The sequence below is a fragment of the Mobula hypostoma genome, chromosome 4 (genome assembly GCF_963921235.1).
Source record: "Mobula hypostoma chromosome 4, sMobHyp1.1, whole genome shotgun sequence".
Lineage (NCBI taxonomy): Eukaryota > Metazoa > Chordata > Chondrichthyes > Myliobatiformes > Myliobatidae > Mobula > Mobula hypostoma.
In genome coordinates, this window is record NC_086100.1 from 49,670,102 (window position 1) to 49,685,141 (window position 15,040).

Here is a 15,040-nt window from a genome sequence, read left to right on the forward strand (position 1 = left end):
AAGTTGCAGAACCTGGGTGTCTGTACCTCCCTCTGCAATTGGATCCTCGACTTCCTAACCGGAAGACCACAATCTGTGTGGATTGGTGATAACATCTCCTCCTCACTGACGATCAACACTGGCGTACCTCAGGGGTGTGTGCTTAGCCCACTGCTCTACTCTCTATATACACATGACTGTGTGGCTAGGCATAGCTCAAGTATCATCTATAAATTTGCTGATGATACAACCATCTTTGGTAGAATCTCATGTGGTGACGAGAGGGCGTACCAGAGTGAGATATGCCAACTAGTGGAGTGGTGTCGCAGCAACAACCTGGTACTCAATGTTAACAAGACAAAAGAACTGATTGTGGACTTCAGGAAGGGTAAGACAAAGGAACATATACCAATCCTCAGAGGGATCAGAAGTGGAGAGAGTGAGCAGTTTCAAGTTCCTGGGTGTCAAGATCTCTGAGGATCTAACCTGGTCCCAACATATCGAAGCAGTTATAAAGAAGGCAATACAGCAGCTATACTTCATTAGGAGTTTGAAGAGATTTGACTGTTAACAAATGCACTCAAAGACTTCTATAGATGTACTGTGGACAACATTCTGATAGGCTGCATCACTGTCTGGTATGGGGGGGGGGTGCTATTGCACAGTACTGAAAGAAGCTGCAGAGGGTTGTAAATCTAGTCAGCTCCATCTTGGGTACTAACCTACAAAGTACCCAGGACATATTCATGGAGTGGTGTCTCAGAAAGGCAGCGTCCATTATTAAGGACCTCTAGCACCCAGGGCATGCCCTTTTCTCACTGTTAACATCAGGTAGGAGGTACAGAAGCCTGAAGGCACACACTCAGCGATTCAGGAACAGCTTCTTCCCCTCTGTTATCTGATTCCTAAATGGACATTGAAGCTTTGGACACTACCTCACTTTTTTTTAATATACAGTATTTCTGTTTTTTTGCACATTTTAAAAATCTTTTCAATATACGTATACTGTAATTGATTAACTTATTTTTTCTCTTCCATATTATATATTGTATTGAACTGCTGCTGCTTAGTTAACAAATTTAACATCACATGGCGGTGACAATAAACCTGATTCTGATTTGATAGATGAACTGGGAAAGATGGAATTTGTGCTAAGTGATACATATTACTAAGTTAAACCAGGGCAGAAATTACTAGTAAATGCCAGGGCCCTGGCGAATATTGCAAATCAAAGAGACTTAGGGTTCAAGTACATACTTCACTGAAAGTGGCAACACAACTAGGCAGGGAGGTGAAGGCGACATCTGGCACACTCGCTTTTGTTAGTCAGGGCACTGAGGTCAAAAGTTGGGCTCTCATGTGACAACTGTATGAGACCTGGTCACTCAGCTATAGGAAGGGGATGGGATTAAGTTGTAAAGGATGCAGAAAAGGGCAAATACATGAATGTTAAAGGGCTTATATTATAAGGAGACACTGGAGAAGTCAGAGCTTTTTCCCTTTAGATTCTCTCTACATGAAATCATGAGGAGGTTAGAAAAGGCAAATGATCACAGTCTTTTCCCACCCAGAGTAAAAGCGGTAGCATACTTTTAAGATGAGAAGGGAAAGATTTAAAGGGAACATCAGGAGCAAATTTTATTAGAGGTTGGTGGTATGTTGAATGAGCTGTCAGAGGAAATGGTAGACATAGGTACATTAACAATGTTTAAAAGACATTTGTACAGGTACGTCAATATGAAAAGCTATATGGATATGGGCCAACTACAGGCAACTGGGACTGGCTCAGATAGGAAAACTGTTTGACGTGGACATGAACTAAAAGACCTGTTTTTGAGTTGTACAACTCCATGACTCCTATTCAATTGAAATTAATTTGAGACTGCTTGATCTGAAAATGGTCCTGACAAGACCTTGAAAGAATTTGAAGAAATTATTGACTTTTGATAGTTATAAAAGCAAGAACTGTGGTGGAGAGAAGGTTGGCAATATTGGAGCTTGAAGGAAAAACTGAAGTAAGAGAATGGAGATGCAGGTAAGAGCTTACTTACATAATTAAATAATATATCCTGATTTGTTCAATTCTTGGAGGAGCTAAAGTCAATACAGTACAGGGAGTGGTTTGGTACACGCTAAATTGTTAGCTCTACTGCTTTGTTGAATTCAGCATTTATATATGGTTTCATTGTTTCAAGTACTATAGAACTTCCCTCTTATGACCAAATTGTCCTACATTCACATTCAACCTAAGAATATGAAAAACACCAGCCTCTCCTAAACATTGTTGTTTTTATCACTAGTGTAACTGATAATGTTCACCATCTTCCTCTATCAGAGTGCATTTAATCAGAACTTTATTACTGATGTTTATTACTTTGCAATCACAGCCAAAGAAACAGTTAAAAACAAATTTGCTCAGTGCCAAAATGATCCAGCAAGTTCATAAAATAACAAGTCATCTGGCTGCTGGGAATTCACTCATTCACCAGTACACAGCAAGTATTATTCATGTTAAATAAAGTCGGAGTGCATCAGCACATCCAATAAGTGTGTAAAGCGGCAATGATAACATCCATAAGAGATAGAAGAATTAGAATATTCGGACCATCGAGCCTGTTCATCACGGCTGACCCATTTTCCCCTCTCAAACCCGTATGTCCATCTCCTCCCAGTAATCTTTCACATCCTGACTAATCAAGAACCTATCAAACTCAACTTTAAATAGACCCAATGACATGGCCTCCACAGCAGCCTGTGGCATTGAATTCCATAATTCACCACCTTTTGGCTAAAAAAATATTCCTTCTCATCTCTGTTCTAACTGGATGTCCCTCTGGTCCTGGATTCCTTCACTATGAAAAACTTCCTCTCCACATCCACTCTATTTAGGCCTTTCAATATACAATAGGTTTCAATGAGATTCCCCCTCATTCTCAATGCATGCTGCATCTAAATGTATACCAACTGCCCCATACTCAGCCCTATCACTCTGGTTCTCCATACCCCTCCCAAATTAGCTTAAACCCTCCCCAACAACTCTAGCAAACCTGCTTGCAAAGATATGTCCCCCTCAGGTTTAAACGTAATCTGTCCCTTTTGTATAGGTCATACCTTCCCTAGAAGAGATCCCAATAATCCTGAAATCAGAAACCTTATCCCCTGAACACCTCCTCAGCCACACATTCATCTGTCATCCTATTCTTACCCTCACTGCTATGTGCCACAGGCAGTAATCCAGAGATTACTACCCTAGAGGTCCTGCTTTTCACCCAATTCCCTAAATTCTCTCTTCAGGACCTCCTCCCTTTTCCTACCCATATCATTGGTGCCAAATTCTGGCTGTTCACCCTCCCTCTTTAGAGGACCCAGAGACATCCCTCAACCTAGCACCTGGGAGGCAACAATCATCCAGATGTTTCTTTCATATCCACAGAATCTCATGTTTAATCCCTTAACACGACTACAGTCCTCTCTCCCCTTCCCGTCAGAGCCACAGCGCCAGAGATCCGGCTGCCGCGCCTCCCCTCCCCCCCCCCCCCCACACACACAGGTCGTTCCCCCAACAGTGTCCATTATTTATGAGCGAACGGCCCACAGGCGTACTCTGCACTGGTTGCCCATGTCCGTTCCCTCTCCTGACAGTCACCCAGGTATCTGTCTCCTGCAGCTCAAGGGTGACAATCTCCCTACAGCTCTTAACTACCACCTCTTCAGTTTCCCGTATGAGCCTAAGGTCACCGAGCTGCAGCTCCAGCTCCTGAACCTGTTCAGTAAGTATTGATTTTCACTTTCATTTACTTTTATAGTTACCTGTAAATGAAAGAAGAGGGCCCTAATGCTATCCTAATTGTAAATTAAAGTTCGAATTAGTTACAAACTTGAAAGGAACTAGGGAAGTTGGGTCTTCCCACTAAATCAGGGGCACATGTTGGATACCGTTAGAACTTTTACACCGTAAAAACATCTGAGTATCTAACTATAGAGTTATCAAGGCGCAAGCGAAGCTATTAACATAATGCAATAAATAATGTCATTTTATCACCCGTGAGCAACACCAATGTTCATGGATTTCCAGCAATTCTCTTACTTCCCTGACGTGTTTTATTGCAAGGCCTGATGGAGGCCTGCGTGATTGTGAAAAACTCGTTCCAGTGAAAAGACAGCGGAGAGATAAATTGTCAAACCCCGAGAACTAATACATTACCCATTTTAAGATCCTGAGGCAACCTACAGCTCTTTTCATGCACCCCGTTCTCACCTACCTTAGCAAACGATACAACTTAAAGTGCAACTCAGCCGCGACCTTCCGCAGCCACACGGGATCGGAACGTGCACCAGCACCGGCAACGGTCGCGAGTTCGACCGGCACGAGTGCGCGCGCTTCAGCAGAAATATCTCGTGCACTGTTCGGAGGCGGTGAGCGAATAAGGAAACAATTTGCGGATACAAGTTTAGCTTTTTCCAATAATTTTACTTTATTAAATCTTATTGTGTCCATTTGGTAATAAACAAGGAGAATTCTGATCTAATGACAACTAAATAAAATAACCCGCAGTCGTATAAGCGGTAAACGAGAGGACTTTATTTCAAATTAAACTTTATTCATAACAAAAATAGACACAAAAGAATAAACAGTGCATTTTTTTACATTAAGGAAAATACATTCAGGAGTACTTTAGAAACAATAGCATCATTGCCACTCACGTGGCCTAGTTCAAGCGAATGGTCTGGTTATGGAATGGAATGGTATGCAATGTCACATTACTAAATGCGGCAGACGTAATAAGCAAGTGAAGTAAAAGAAATTCTATTCAGAGAATGCATTTTTCAATTTTAACTACAGTGGATTTGGTTAATCGGGACTCATGGGGACCAGTACATTTTGGCGCAATTAATCAGCTGCCCCAATTAGCCAAAGTTTCATGGAAATAGTTAAAAAGGTATAAAAAGACAAACTACTATTTAACTCCGCCACCGCCAGTTTAAATTCCATGCTGAATATTTTGGAGGATCGAGAACTGAGTAACAAATTATCTATTTAAATGAATATAGAACAAACACCACTAACACCACTACAGTACTACAAAACAGTACATTGGTTCCTAATACAGTAGTTATCAATGGAGGAATTCATCCTGTGTATGCTGTCATGTTATTTTGATTGACTGTAAATGAACAAAGTCAGACACTTCATGCAGATAATGGACTTTTTCATGCAATTCCCATCTTCCAAATCTTCATTTTCACTGTAACATTCAAGATGATTGTCGATACCTACAAATTCTTTGTAGTTACTAACTTGTTGAAGTAATAAAACTGTTCAATTTTCACTCATGGTTATCTCTGGCATCTCTAGGCCTGAATGCTTGAAACTGCAATGAGCAAAACAGTTCTGAATTGTCTTACTGCTTATTTCTTGACAACTATGAGTGACAAAAATCACTGCTTTTTGAACACCAACACACATAAAGATACTATTTAAAAACTGTTCACTCTAAGCAAGTATAGTGTCTATGGCTACACAAGCACATGTGACTAACGCTATTTAGAAACTGTTCAGCAACAGTCTCCTGCTCCAATTAAGCGATATGGTGTCCCAAATAAACAAAGGAATCCCAGCTATTTTCTCAATTAGATCTTGTTCTTTTAAGAGTTGTCCCAAATAAATGGCTTCCACATTTAACCGGCAGCCTAATTAACCAGAAGCCACTGTATTTTGGTATTTGAAATTTCCCTTCTAACCTGTTGGTTAGAATGGGCCAAATCTAAGTGAGAAGAAAGTTATTTATTCAGGTGCAAATCAATAAAAGTCTCAAAAGCGTAAGACACAGCTTAAAAAAATACATTTATATTTCTACGGTAATTTTAGAGGAAGTTTTGTAAGATGATGTTTTCGTGAATCAATTTAAAGCCAGTATACTTCACAGTTCACGCACAAAGTCATGCTGGGTACTTTCCTCTACCTCAACACAGCATCGAGCTCTCCCAGCCACCAATTTTCAAAACAAGAAATTATGAATACCCATTCAATAAACAGAAGGGCACAAGTCCATGTGGAAATTAGCTTGGACAAGTTCAAATTGTATAAGTAAATGGATTATACATTGTCATGATTAGTGTTACGTCTATATAATGATATCCTACCTGCTTCCTCCCTGTTTGTGCTCTCAACTAGACAAGGTCAGACATCCTTAGTGCAGTTTCAAAGTAAGTAATTTCATGAATGGCAATAATGTCATAATAGCATGGACTCATGTGATATAGTTACACTGTTTTTATTGGATGATGACATTTATTGAAGAGGCACAACAGCACCTCTTTCACCTCAGATGGTTGAAGAAGTTTGGTATGGACCCCCAAATCCTAAGAACTTTCTATAGGGGCACAACTGAGAGTATCCTGACTGGCTGCATCACTGCCTGATTTGGGAACTGTACTTCCATCAACTGTAAATCTCTGCAGACAGCCCAGCACATCTGTAGATGTGAACTTCCCACTATTCAGGACATTTACAAAGGTGTGTAAAGAGGCCCGAAGGATCACTGGGGACCCGAGTCACCCCAACCATAATCTGTTCCAGCTGCTACCACCCAGGAAACGGTACCGCAGCATAAAAGCCCGGACCAACAAGATACGGGACAGCTTCTTCCACCAGGCCATCAGACTGCTTAATTCATGCTGACACAACTGTATTTCTATGTTATATTGTCTGTCTTGCTGTACATACTATTTACAGTATTATAAATTACTATGAATTGCACATTGCACATTAGATGGAGATGTAATGTAAAGATTTTTACTCCTCATGTACATGAATGATGTAAGTAATAAAGTCAATTCAATTCTTTATTTGATTTTTATTTTACTAAGCATCAGAATCAGGTTTATTACCACTGATGTGAAATTTATTATTTTGCGGAGGCAGTACAGTGCAATACATAAAACCACTAAGTTACAATAAGAAATATAAAAATAAATCAATAGTGCAAAAAGAGAGAAAACAGTGAGTTAGTGTTCATGGGTTCACGGACCGTTAGGAAATCTGACAGTAGAGGGGAAGAAGCTGTTCCTAAAATTTTGAGTGTGCCTCTTCAGGTTCTTGTACCTCCTCTCTGATGGTAGCAATGAGAAGAAAGCATGCCTTGGATGATGAGGGTCCTTAATGAAGAATGCCACGTTCTAGAGGCACCACCTTCTGAAGATGCCCTTTATGATGGAGTCTAAAATACAGCGGCTTGTTTTGATTGGAGCCTCCATACCAGGTGGTGATGCAACCAGTCAGAATGGCCTCCACAGTACATCTGTAGAAATTTGCCAGAGTTTTTGGTGACATACCAAATCTCCTCAAACTCCTAAGGAAGTATAGCCACCTGTGTGCCTTCTTCATGAATGCATCAAATTTTGGAGCTCAGGATAGATTGTCTAAGACGCTGATGCCCAATAACTTGAAACTCCTTTCCCTCTCCATTGCTGAACTCTTGATGAGGACTAGTTTGGGTTCTCCTGACCTCCCCTTCCTGAATTCCTTGGTCTTCCTGATGTTGAATACAAAGTTCATAATTATGACATCACCTAATCAGCCCACCTATCTCACTCCTGTATGTCTCCTTATCACAATCTGAGACTCTGCCCACAACAGGTATGTCATCAGCTAAGTTAGAAATGGTATTTGAGCTGTGTTTAGCCACACAGTCTTGAGTAGAGAGTAGAGAGAGTAAGCATGCATTCCTGAGGTGCTCCTGTGTTGACAGTCAGCACAGAGGAGATATTATTTCCAATTTGCACTGACTGGTCTCCTGATGAGGAAGTCAAGGAGCCAGTTGTGGAGGAAGGTACAGAAGCTCAGGTCTTGAAGCTGGTTGATTAGTACTGAAGGGATAATGCTGTTGGACACTGAGCTATAATCAATAAACAGTAGCCTGGTGCAGGGACTTCTGTTGTCCAGGTGGTCCGAGGCCAAGTAGGAAGCCAGTGAGATTGTATCCACGATAGACTTTTTGCGGCAGTAGGGAAATTGCAGCGGCTTGAAGTTCTTGCTCAGTCAGAAGTTAATTCTAGCCATTACCAAGCTCTCAAAGCACTTTCTGACAGTACATGTCAGTGCTACCAGCTCATACTCATTGAGGCAGCTCACACTGCTCTTGAGGCACTGATGTCCTTTTGAAACAAGTGGGAACCTCTGACTGCAGTAGTGAGAGGGAGGCTGAAGATGCCCTTCAATGCTCCAGCCAGTTGATTGGCAGAGGGTTTCAGTGCCCTGCTAGGGCTTGATGCCTTGTGAATGTTTACCCTCTTGACAGATGTTCTGACGTCAGCAGCTGAGATAGATTCATCAGATGCACAGGTATAGTTTTATTCTCCCTTTCAAGGCATTGAGCTCATCTGCGAATGAATTATTACCACCATTTATGATGTTAGGTCTTACCGTATAGGAAGTAATGGCCTGCAAACATTGCCATATTTGACGTGCATCCAATCACATCTCCAGCTTCACAGAGAATTGATTTTTTCACTCTCATGATAGCCTTCTGTAGGTCCTAACTGGACTTGTTACACTTCTGGATCACCGTTCTTGAATGCCACAGATCTAGCCCTCAGTAGGCTGCCAATCTCCTGGTTCATCCATGGCTTATAGTTTGGGTATTTCTGGTATTTTCTCGAAGACATACTTTCATTCACAAAGATCTTGATGAAGTTGGTTACGACTGTGGTACATTCATTCAGATCCGAAGATGAATCCCTGAGTATGGTCCAATCCAATCATGTATGAAGAGCCAATAGTGTAATACTGTTTACTTTTTAACTTGTGTTGTAAATTCACTTTATGCTAAACGTCAATCTTCTGGAATATATTTTATTATTTGTTAACTTATTTATGGTAATATTGCTTTATGTATTGTGTGTGTGTGTGTGTGTGTGTTATATGGACTGTATTGTGGACCTCAGTCCAGTGGAATGTTGTTTCTTTTGGCAGTATACATGCATACGGTTGAATGACAATAAACTGAACTTGAACTCAAAGCAGTCCTATAAATGCTCCTCTGCATCCCTTGACCATACCTTTATGGTCCTCATGGTCCTGGTGCGTGTGATAGTCATTCAAATGATAGTGAACATAATAGTCACTCAACATCATCTCCTCAGTATTAATCACCAAGCTTCTAACCTGGGCCTCTGTACCTCCCTCTGCAACTGGATCCTCAACTTGCTCATCGGGACACCACAGTTAACACAGATTAGTAATACCATCTCCTCCGCAATCACAATCAACACAGGTGCTCCTCAAAGATGTGGCTGTAATGGCATTCAATGATCATCTAGGGCCATAGAAGCTTGCTTGATTTTCAGAAATAGACCACTTTAAAAATTAATATTTTTCCAATCTTAGTAAGAAATTAGAAAAATTACTTCGAAAAATGCAGGAATCAAGGAACAGTAGGAAGCCACGTGGTTAATTGTATACATAGAACATCGAACTGTACAGCATAGTACAGGCCCCACAGCCCATAATGCTGAGCTGACCATATAACCAACTCCAAGATCAATTTAACTCCTCCCTCCCACATAGCTCTCCATTTTTTCATCCATTCTTAAGTGCCCCTAATATATCTGCCTCTACTACCAAGCCAGGGAAAAAGTTCCATAAGTTAACCACTCTCTATGTAAGAAAAACTTACCTCTGCCCCTGCCCCACTCACTTCCCTTCAAAGATGTTAAAAGTATGATCTCTTGTATTACCCACTACCACCCTGGGAAAAAGGCACTATCTGTCCACTCTATCAATGTCTCTTATTACCTTCTACACCTTATCAAGCCACCTTTTATCCTCCTTTGCTCCAAAGGGAAAGCCCTAGCTTGATCAACTTTTCCTCATAAGACAAGTTCTTTAATCTAAGCAAAATCGTGGTAAACCTCCTCTGCACCAAACCTTCCACATCCTTCCTATTATGAGGTGATCAAAACTGAACACAATACTGTAAGTGTGGTGCAAACAGAGCTTTATAGAGCTGGAACATTCTGAACTTAATCCCCCAACAAATGCAGGCTAACACAACATACACCTTCTTAACAACCCTATCAACTTGCATTGCAACCTTGAGATATCTATGAACATGAACATCAAGATCCCTCTGTTCCTGCACACTGTGAAGAATCTTGCCATTAACCTTGTACTCCGCCTTCACGTACAACCTTAAAAAGTGCATCACTTCACACTTTTCCAGAATGAACTTGATCTGCTATTTCCCAGCCCAGCTCTGCATCCTGATAATGTCCTGTTATAACTTACAACAACCTTCTGCACTATCCACAACAGCTTCCACCTTCATTTCATCTACAAACTTACTAACCCTCTTCTAGGTATCCTATGTTCCTTCTTAAGCTCTGTCCTAGCTTCCTTATAACTCTCAGGAACCCTGTCTGATCTTTGCTTCCTAAACCTTAAGTATGCTTCTTTCTTCACCTTGGCATCCGTTAACTCATCCAAGTCGTTTACAAAAATCACAAAGAACAGGGTTCTCAGAACAGGTGCCTGCAAAACACCACTAATCATGGACCTCCAGGCAGAATATGTTCCATTTACTAGCATCCTCTGCTTCCTATGGGCAAACAAATTCCGAATCCATGCAGTCAAGTTTCCATGGACCCCATGCCTGCTGACTTTATGAAGGAGAATCTTATCAAACAATTTATTAAAACCCATACACACCACATCCACCACTCAACCTTCATCAGTTTCTTTTGTCACTTCCTCAAAAACATCAGTCAGGCTCATAAGGCATGATCTACCCCTCGCAAAGCCATGCTGACTATCCCAAGCGCTCCCTAATTCCTACCTAATAGCATCATAATTAGCCCTCCCACAATTAAATACCTTCCCATACTGTCTACTCCTATCCTTGTCCAAGGATATGCCAAAGGCCAGGGAAATGTGGTCACTATCTCCAAAAAGCTTGCCCATCAAGAGATCTGCCACCTGACCAGGTTCATTGCCTAGTAGTTGATCCAGTATGGCCTCTTCTCTAGTCTGTCAGGAATATTTCCTGGACACACTTAACAAATTCCGACCCATCTAAATCTCTTGCACTAAGAAGGTGTCAACCATTATTCGTGACACTGAAGTTCACCCATGACAACAACCCTGTTATTTTTGCACCTTTCCAAAATCTGCCCACTGATTTGTTCCTCAGATTCCCATTGTTATTGGGAGCCCTATAGAATACTGACTACAAATTGGAGTAACGCTGACTATAAAGAACTTTATATTCATCCCATCTTGCAGCCCTTGCTCGATAGCCTGCAGGTTATGGCTCTGCAGCTGATCTTAAGGTACCTTGTGAATGCAGCTACTTCCACCACCCTATTGGGTAGTGCATTCTAGACTAACCACTCACAGAGTGAAATTGTTTTTTAAATTATTCCTCTTATCCTCTACCAATTAAATTAAATCTATGATCCTTATTTACTAGCTCTCTACTAAAGGAAATAGATCTTTATTGTTTAATGCATTTCATTTACATCTGCCTTTGCACAAAAGAAAACTGGCTCATGACAATATTTCTTCTGTCCTCACAACATTCTTATAAATCTCTGTAGCTTTCCTAGAGTTTTCGCTTGCATCCTAAGGTTTGATGTTTAATAAGCTATACAGTACACGAGTTGTAACTTAACTGCAAATGATTTCTTGGCCTCAACCAAATATAATATATTAACCTCTCCTCTTATTTTTGGGAAATGGTGAACATCATGTCAAAGAACCACTTCTACTAAATACCTTATGATAAATAGCATTTTCTAATGCCTTCTTAACCTGTGGAACTCCATTTGTCATTTTTACAGCCACACAACATGACTGTATTAATAATGGACTTCTGTGATTTGGTTCACTGAGTGAGTGCCTACTTTAAGTGGCAACACAACTTATCAAATGGAACAATTATTCAAAAAAAAATCCAGTGAGCGGCAGTTCAGTGGATGAAAATGCCTTGTTAAAGAGCCAGGTCAGAGAATGGCCAGACGAGTTCAAGCTGACAAGAAAGTGACAGTAACTCAAATAACAACAGGTTACATCAGTGGTGTGCCGAAGAGCATCTCTGAACATACAAGTGGCATACATCATCATGCCACTACGTCATAAGTGCAGTGTTAAAAAACATAAATTTAGATATGCAACATACATCAAAGTTGCTGGTGAACGCAGCAGGCCAAGCAGCATCTATAGGAAGAGGCGCAGTCGACGTTTCGGGCCGAGACCCTTCGTCAGGACTAACTGAAGGAAGAGTGAGTAAGGGATATGAAAGGTGGAGGGGGAGGGGGAGATGCAAAATGATAGGAGAAGACAGGAGGGGGAGGGATAGAGCCGAGAGCTGGACAGGTGATAGGCAAAAGGGGATACGAGAGGATCATGGGACAGGAGGTCCGGGAAGAAAGACAGGGGGGGGGTGACCCAGAGGATGGGCAAGAGGTATATTCAGAGGGACAGAGGGAGAAAAAGGAGAGTGAGAGAAAGAATGTGTGCATAAAAATGAGTAACAGATGGGGTACGAGGGGGAGGTGGGGCCTTAGCGGAAGTTAGAGAAGTCAATGTTCATGCCAACAGGTTGGAGGCTACCCAGACGGAATATAAGGTGTTGTTCCTCCAACCTGAGTGTGGCTTCATCTTTACAGTAGAGGAGGCCGTGGATAGACATGTCAGAATGGGAATGGGATGTGGAATTAAAATGTGTGGCCACTGGGAGATCCTGCTTTCTCTGGCGGACAGAGCGTAGATGTTCAGCAAAGCGGTCTCCCAGTCTGCGTCGGGTCTCACCAATATATAAAAGACCACATCGGGAGCACCGGACGCAGTATATCACCCCAGTCGACTCACAGGTGAAGTGATGCCTCACCTGGAAGGACTGTTTGGGGCCCTGAATGGTGGTAAGGGAGGAAGTGTAAGGGCATGTGTAGCACTTGTTCCACTTACACGGATAAGTGCCAGGAGGGAGATCAGTGGGGAGGGATGGGGGGGACGAATGGACAAGGGAGTTGTGTAGGGAGCGATCCCTGCAGAATGCAGAGAGAGGGGGGGAGGGAAAGATGTGCTTAGTGGTGGGATCCCGCTGGAGGTGGCGGAAGTTACGGAGAATAATATGTTGGACCCGGAGGCTGGTGGGGTGGTAGGTGAGGACCAGGGGAACCCTATTCCTAGTGGGGTGGTGGGAGGATGGAGTGAGAGCAGATGTACGTGAAATGGGGGAGATGCGTTTAAGAGCAGAGTCGATAGTGGAGGAAGGGAAGCCCCTTTCTTTAAAAAATGAAGACATCTCCCTCGTCCTAGAATGAAAAGCCTCATCCTGAGAGCAGATGCGGCGGAGACGGAGGAATTGCGAGAAGGGGATGGCGTTTTTGCAAGAGACAGGGTGAGAAGAGGAATAGTCCAGATAGCTGTGAGAGTCAGTAGGCTTATAGTAGACATCAGTGGATAAGCTGTCTCCAGAGACAGAGACAGAAAGATCTAGAAAGGGGAGGGAGGTGTCGGAAATGGACCAGGTAAACTTGAGGGCAGGGTGAAAGTTGGAGGCAAAGTTAATAAAGTCAATGAGTTCTGCATGCGTGCAGGAAGCAGCGCCAATGCAGTCGTCGATGTAGCGAAGGAAAAGTGGGGGACAGATACCAGAATAGGCACGGAACATAGATTGTTCCACAAACCCAAACAAAAAGGCAGGCATAGCTAGGACCCATACGGGTGCCCATAGCTACACCTTTAGTTTGGAGGAAATGGGAGGAGCCAAAGGAGAAATTATTAAGAGTAAGGACTAATTCCGCTAGACGGAGCAGAGTGGTGGTAGAGGGGAACTGATTAGGTCTGGAATCCAAAAAGAAGCGTAGAGCTTTGAGACCTTCCTGATGGGGGATGGAAGTATATAAGGACTGGACATCCATGGTGAAAATAAAGCGGTGGGGGCCAGGGAACTTAAAATCATCGAAAAGTTTAAGAGCGTGAGAAGTGTCACGAACATAGGTCGGAAGGGATTGAACAAGGGGTGATAAAACAGTGTCGAGGTATGCAGAAACGAGTTCGGTGGGGCAGGAGCAAGCTGAGACAATAGGTCGGCCAGGACAGGCAGGTTTGTGGATCTTGGGTAGGAGGTAGAAACGGGAAGTGCGGGGTGTGGGAACTATAAGGTTGGTAGCAGTGGATGGGAGATCCCCTGAGCGGATAAAGTCGGTGATAGTGTAGGAGACAATGGCCTGGTGCTCCTTGGTGGGGTCACGATCGAGGGGTAAATAAGAGGTATCCGCGAGTTGTTGCTGTGCCTCGGCAAGGTAGAGGTCAGTACGCCAGACTACAACAGCACCCCCCCTTATCAGCGGGTTTAATAATAAGGTTAGGATTAGTGTGGAGGGAGTGGAGAGCAGAGCGTTCCGAAGGAGTGAGGTTTTTCTTCCCGGACCTCCTGTCCCATGATCCTCTCGTATCCCCTTTTGCCTATCACCTGTCCAGCTCTCGGCTCTATCCCTCCCCCTCCTGTCTTCTCCTATCATTTTGCATCTCCCCCTCCCCCTCCAGCTTTCAAATCCCTTACTCACTCTTCCTTCAGTTAGTCCTGACGAAGGGTCTTGGCCCGAAACGTCGACTGCGCCTCTTCCTATAGATGCTGCTTGGCCTGCTGCGTTCACCAGCAACTTTGATGTATGTTGCTTGAATTTCCAGCATCTGCAGTATTCCTGTTGTTTGCATTTAGATATGCATTTAGAGCTCCATGTTTCCTTTCAATTGGTTTTATGTTTTGTAGTTACAAAATAAAACAGTGATGATAAGGAAGTTTTAAATGAACATGAGATGACTATTTACGTGTTAAAGCACAGCGAGACGTTCGAGTTTAAACAAAAACGCAGCAAGAAACAGTCGAGTAAAAAACAGCACAGCATATGCTTCTTTGGGAAAAGACAGATACAGCCGAGTTTTAAAAAAAGGCAGAAAACAAACAAATTCACAGGTTCATAAACAGTGAGTATCTGGTGATAATAATCATAAATTAAAAAAAAGCAGAAATGGCTAGTCACATCAGAAAGATAG

At 42.5% G+C, this 15,040-nt stretch overlaps 1 protein-coding gene across 2 annotated transcripts in view; it reads right to left on the reverse strand.

Moving 5' to 3' along the window:
• The window catches only part of LOC134345311 (mitofusin-1-like), an 88,515-nt gene that overhangs the window by 69,449 nt on the left and 4,026 nt on the right, over positions 1-15,040 (reverse strand). Inside the window, exon 1 of one of the 2 annotated variants that reach the window (XM_063045770.1) lies at positions 4,242-4,357. The exons of the other annotated variant lie outside the window; for it this stretch is intronic. The gene's annotated coding sequence lies outside the window, so the exon portion shown is untranslated. Of the gene's footprint in view, positions 1-4,241; positions 4,358-15,040 lie in introns of those variants that run through there. 2 annotated transcript variants of the gene reach the window in all.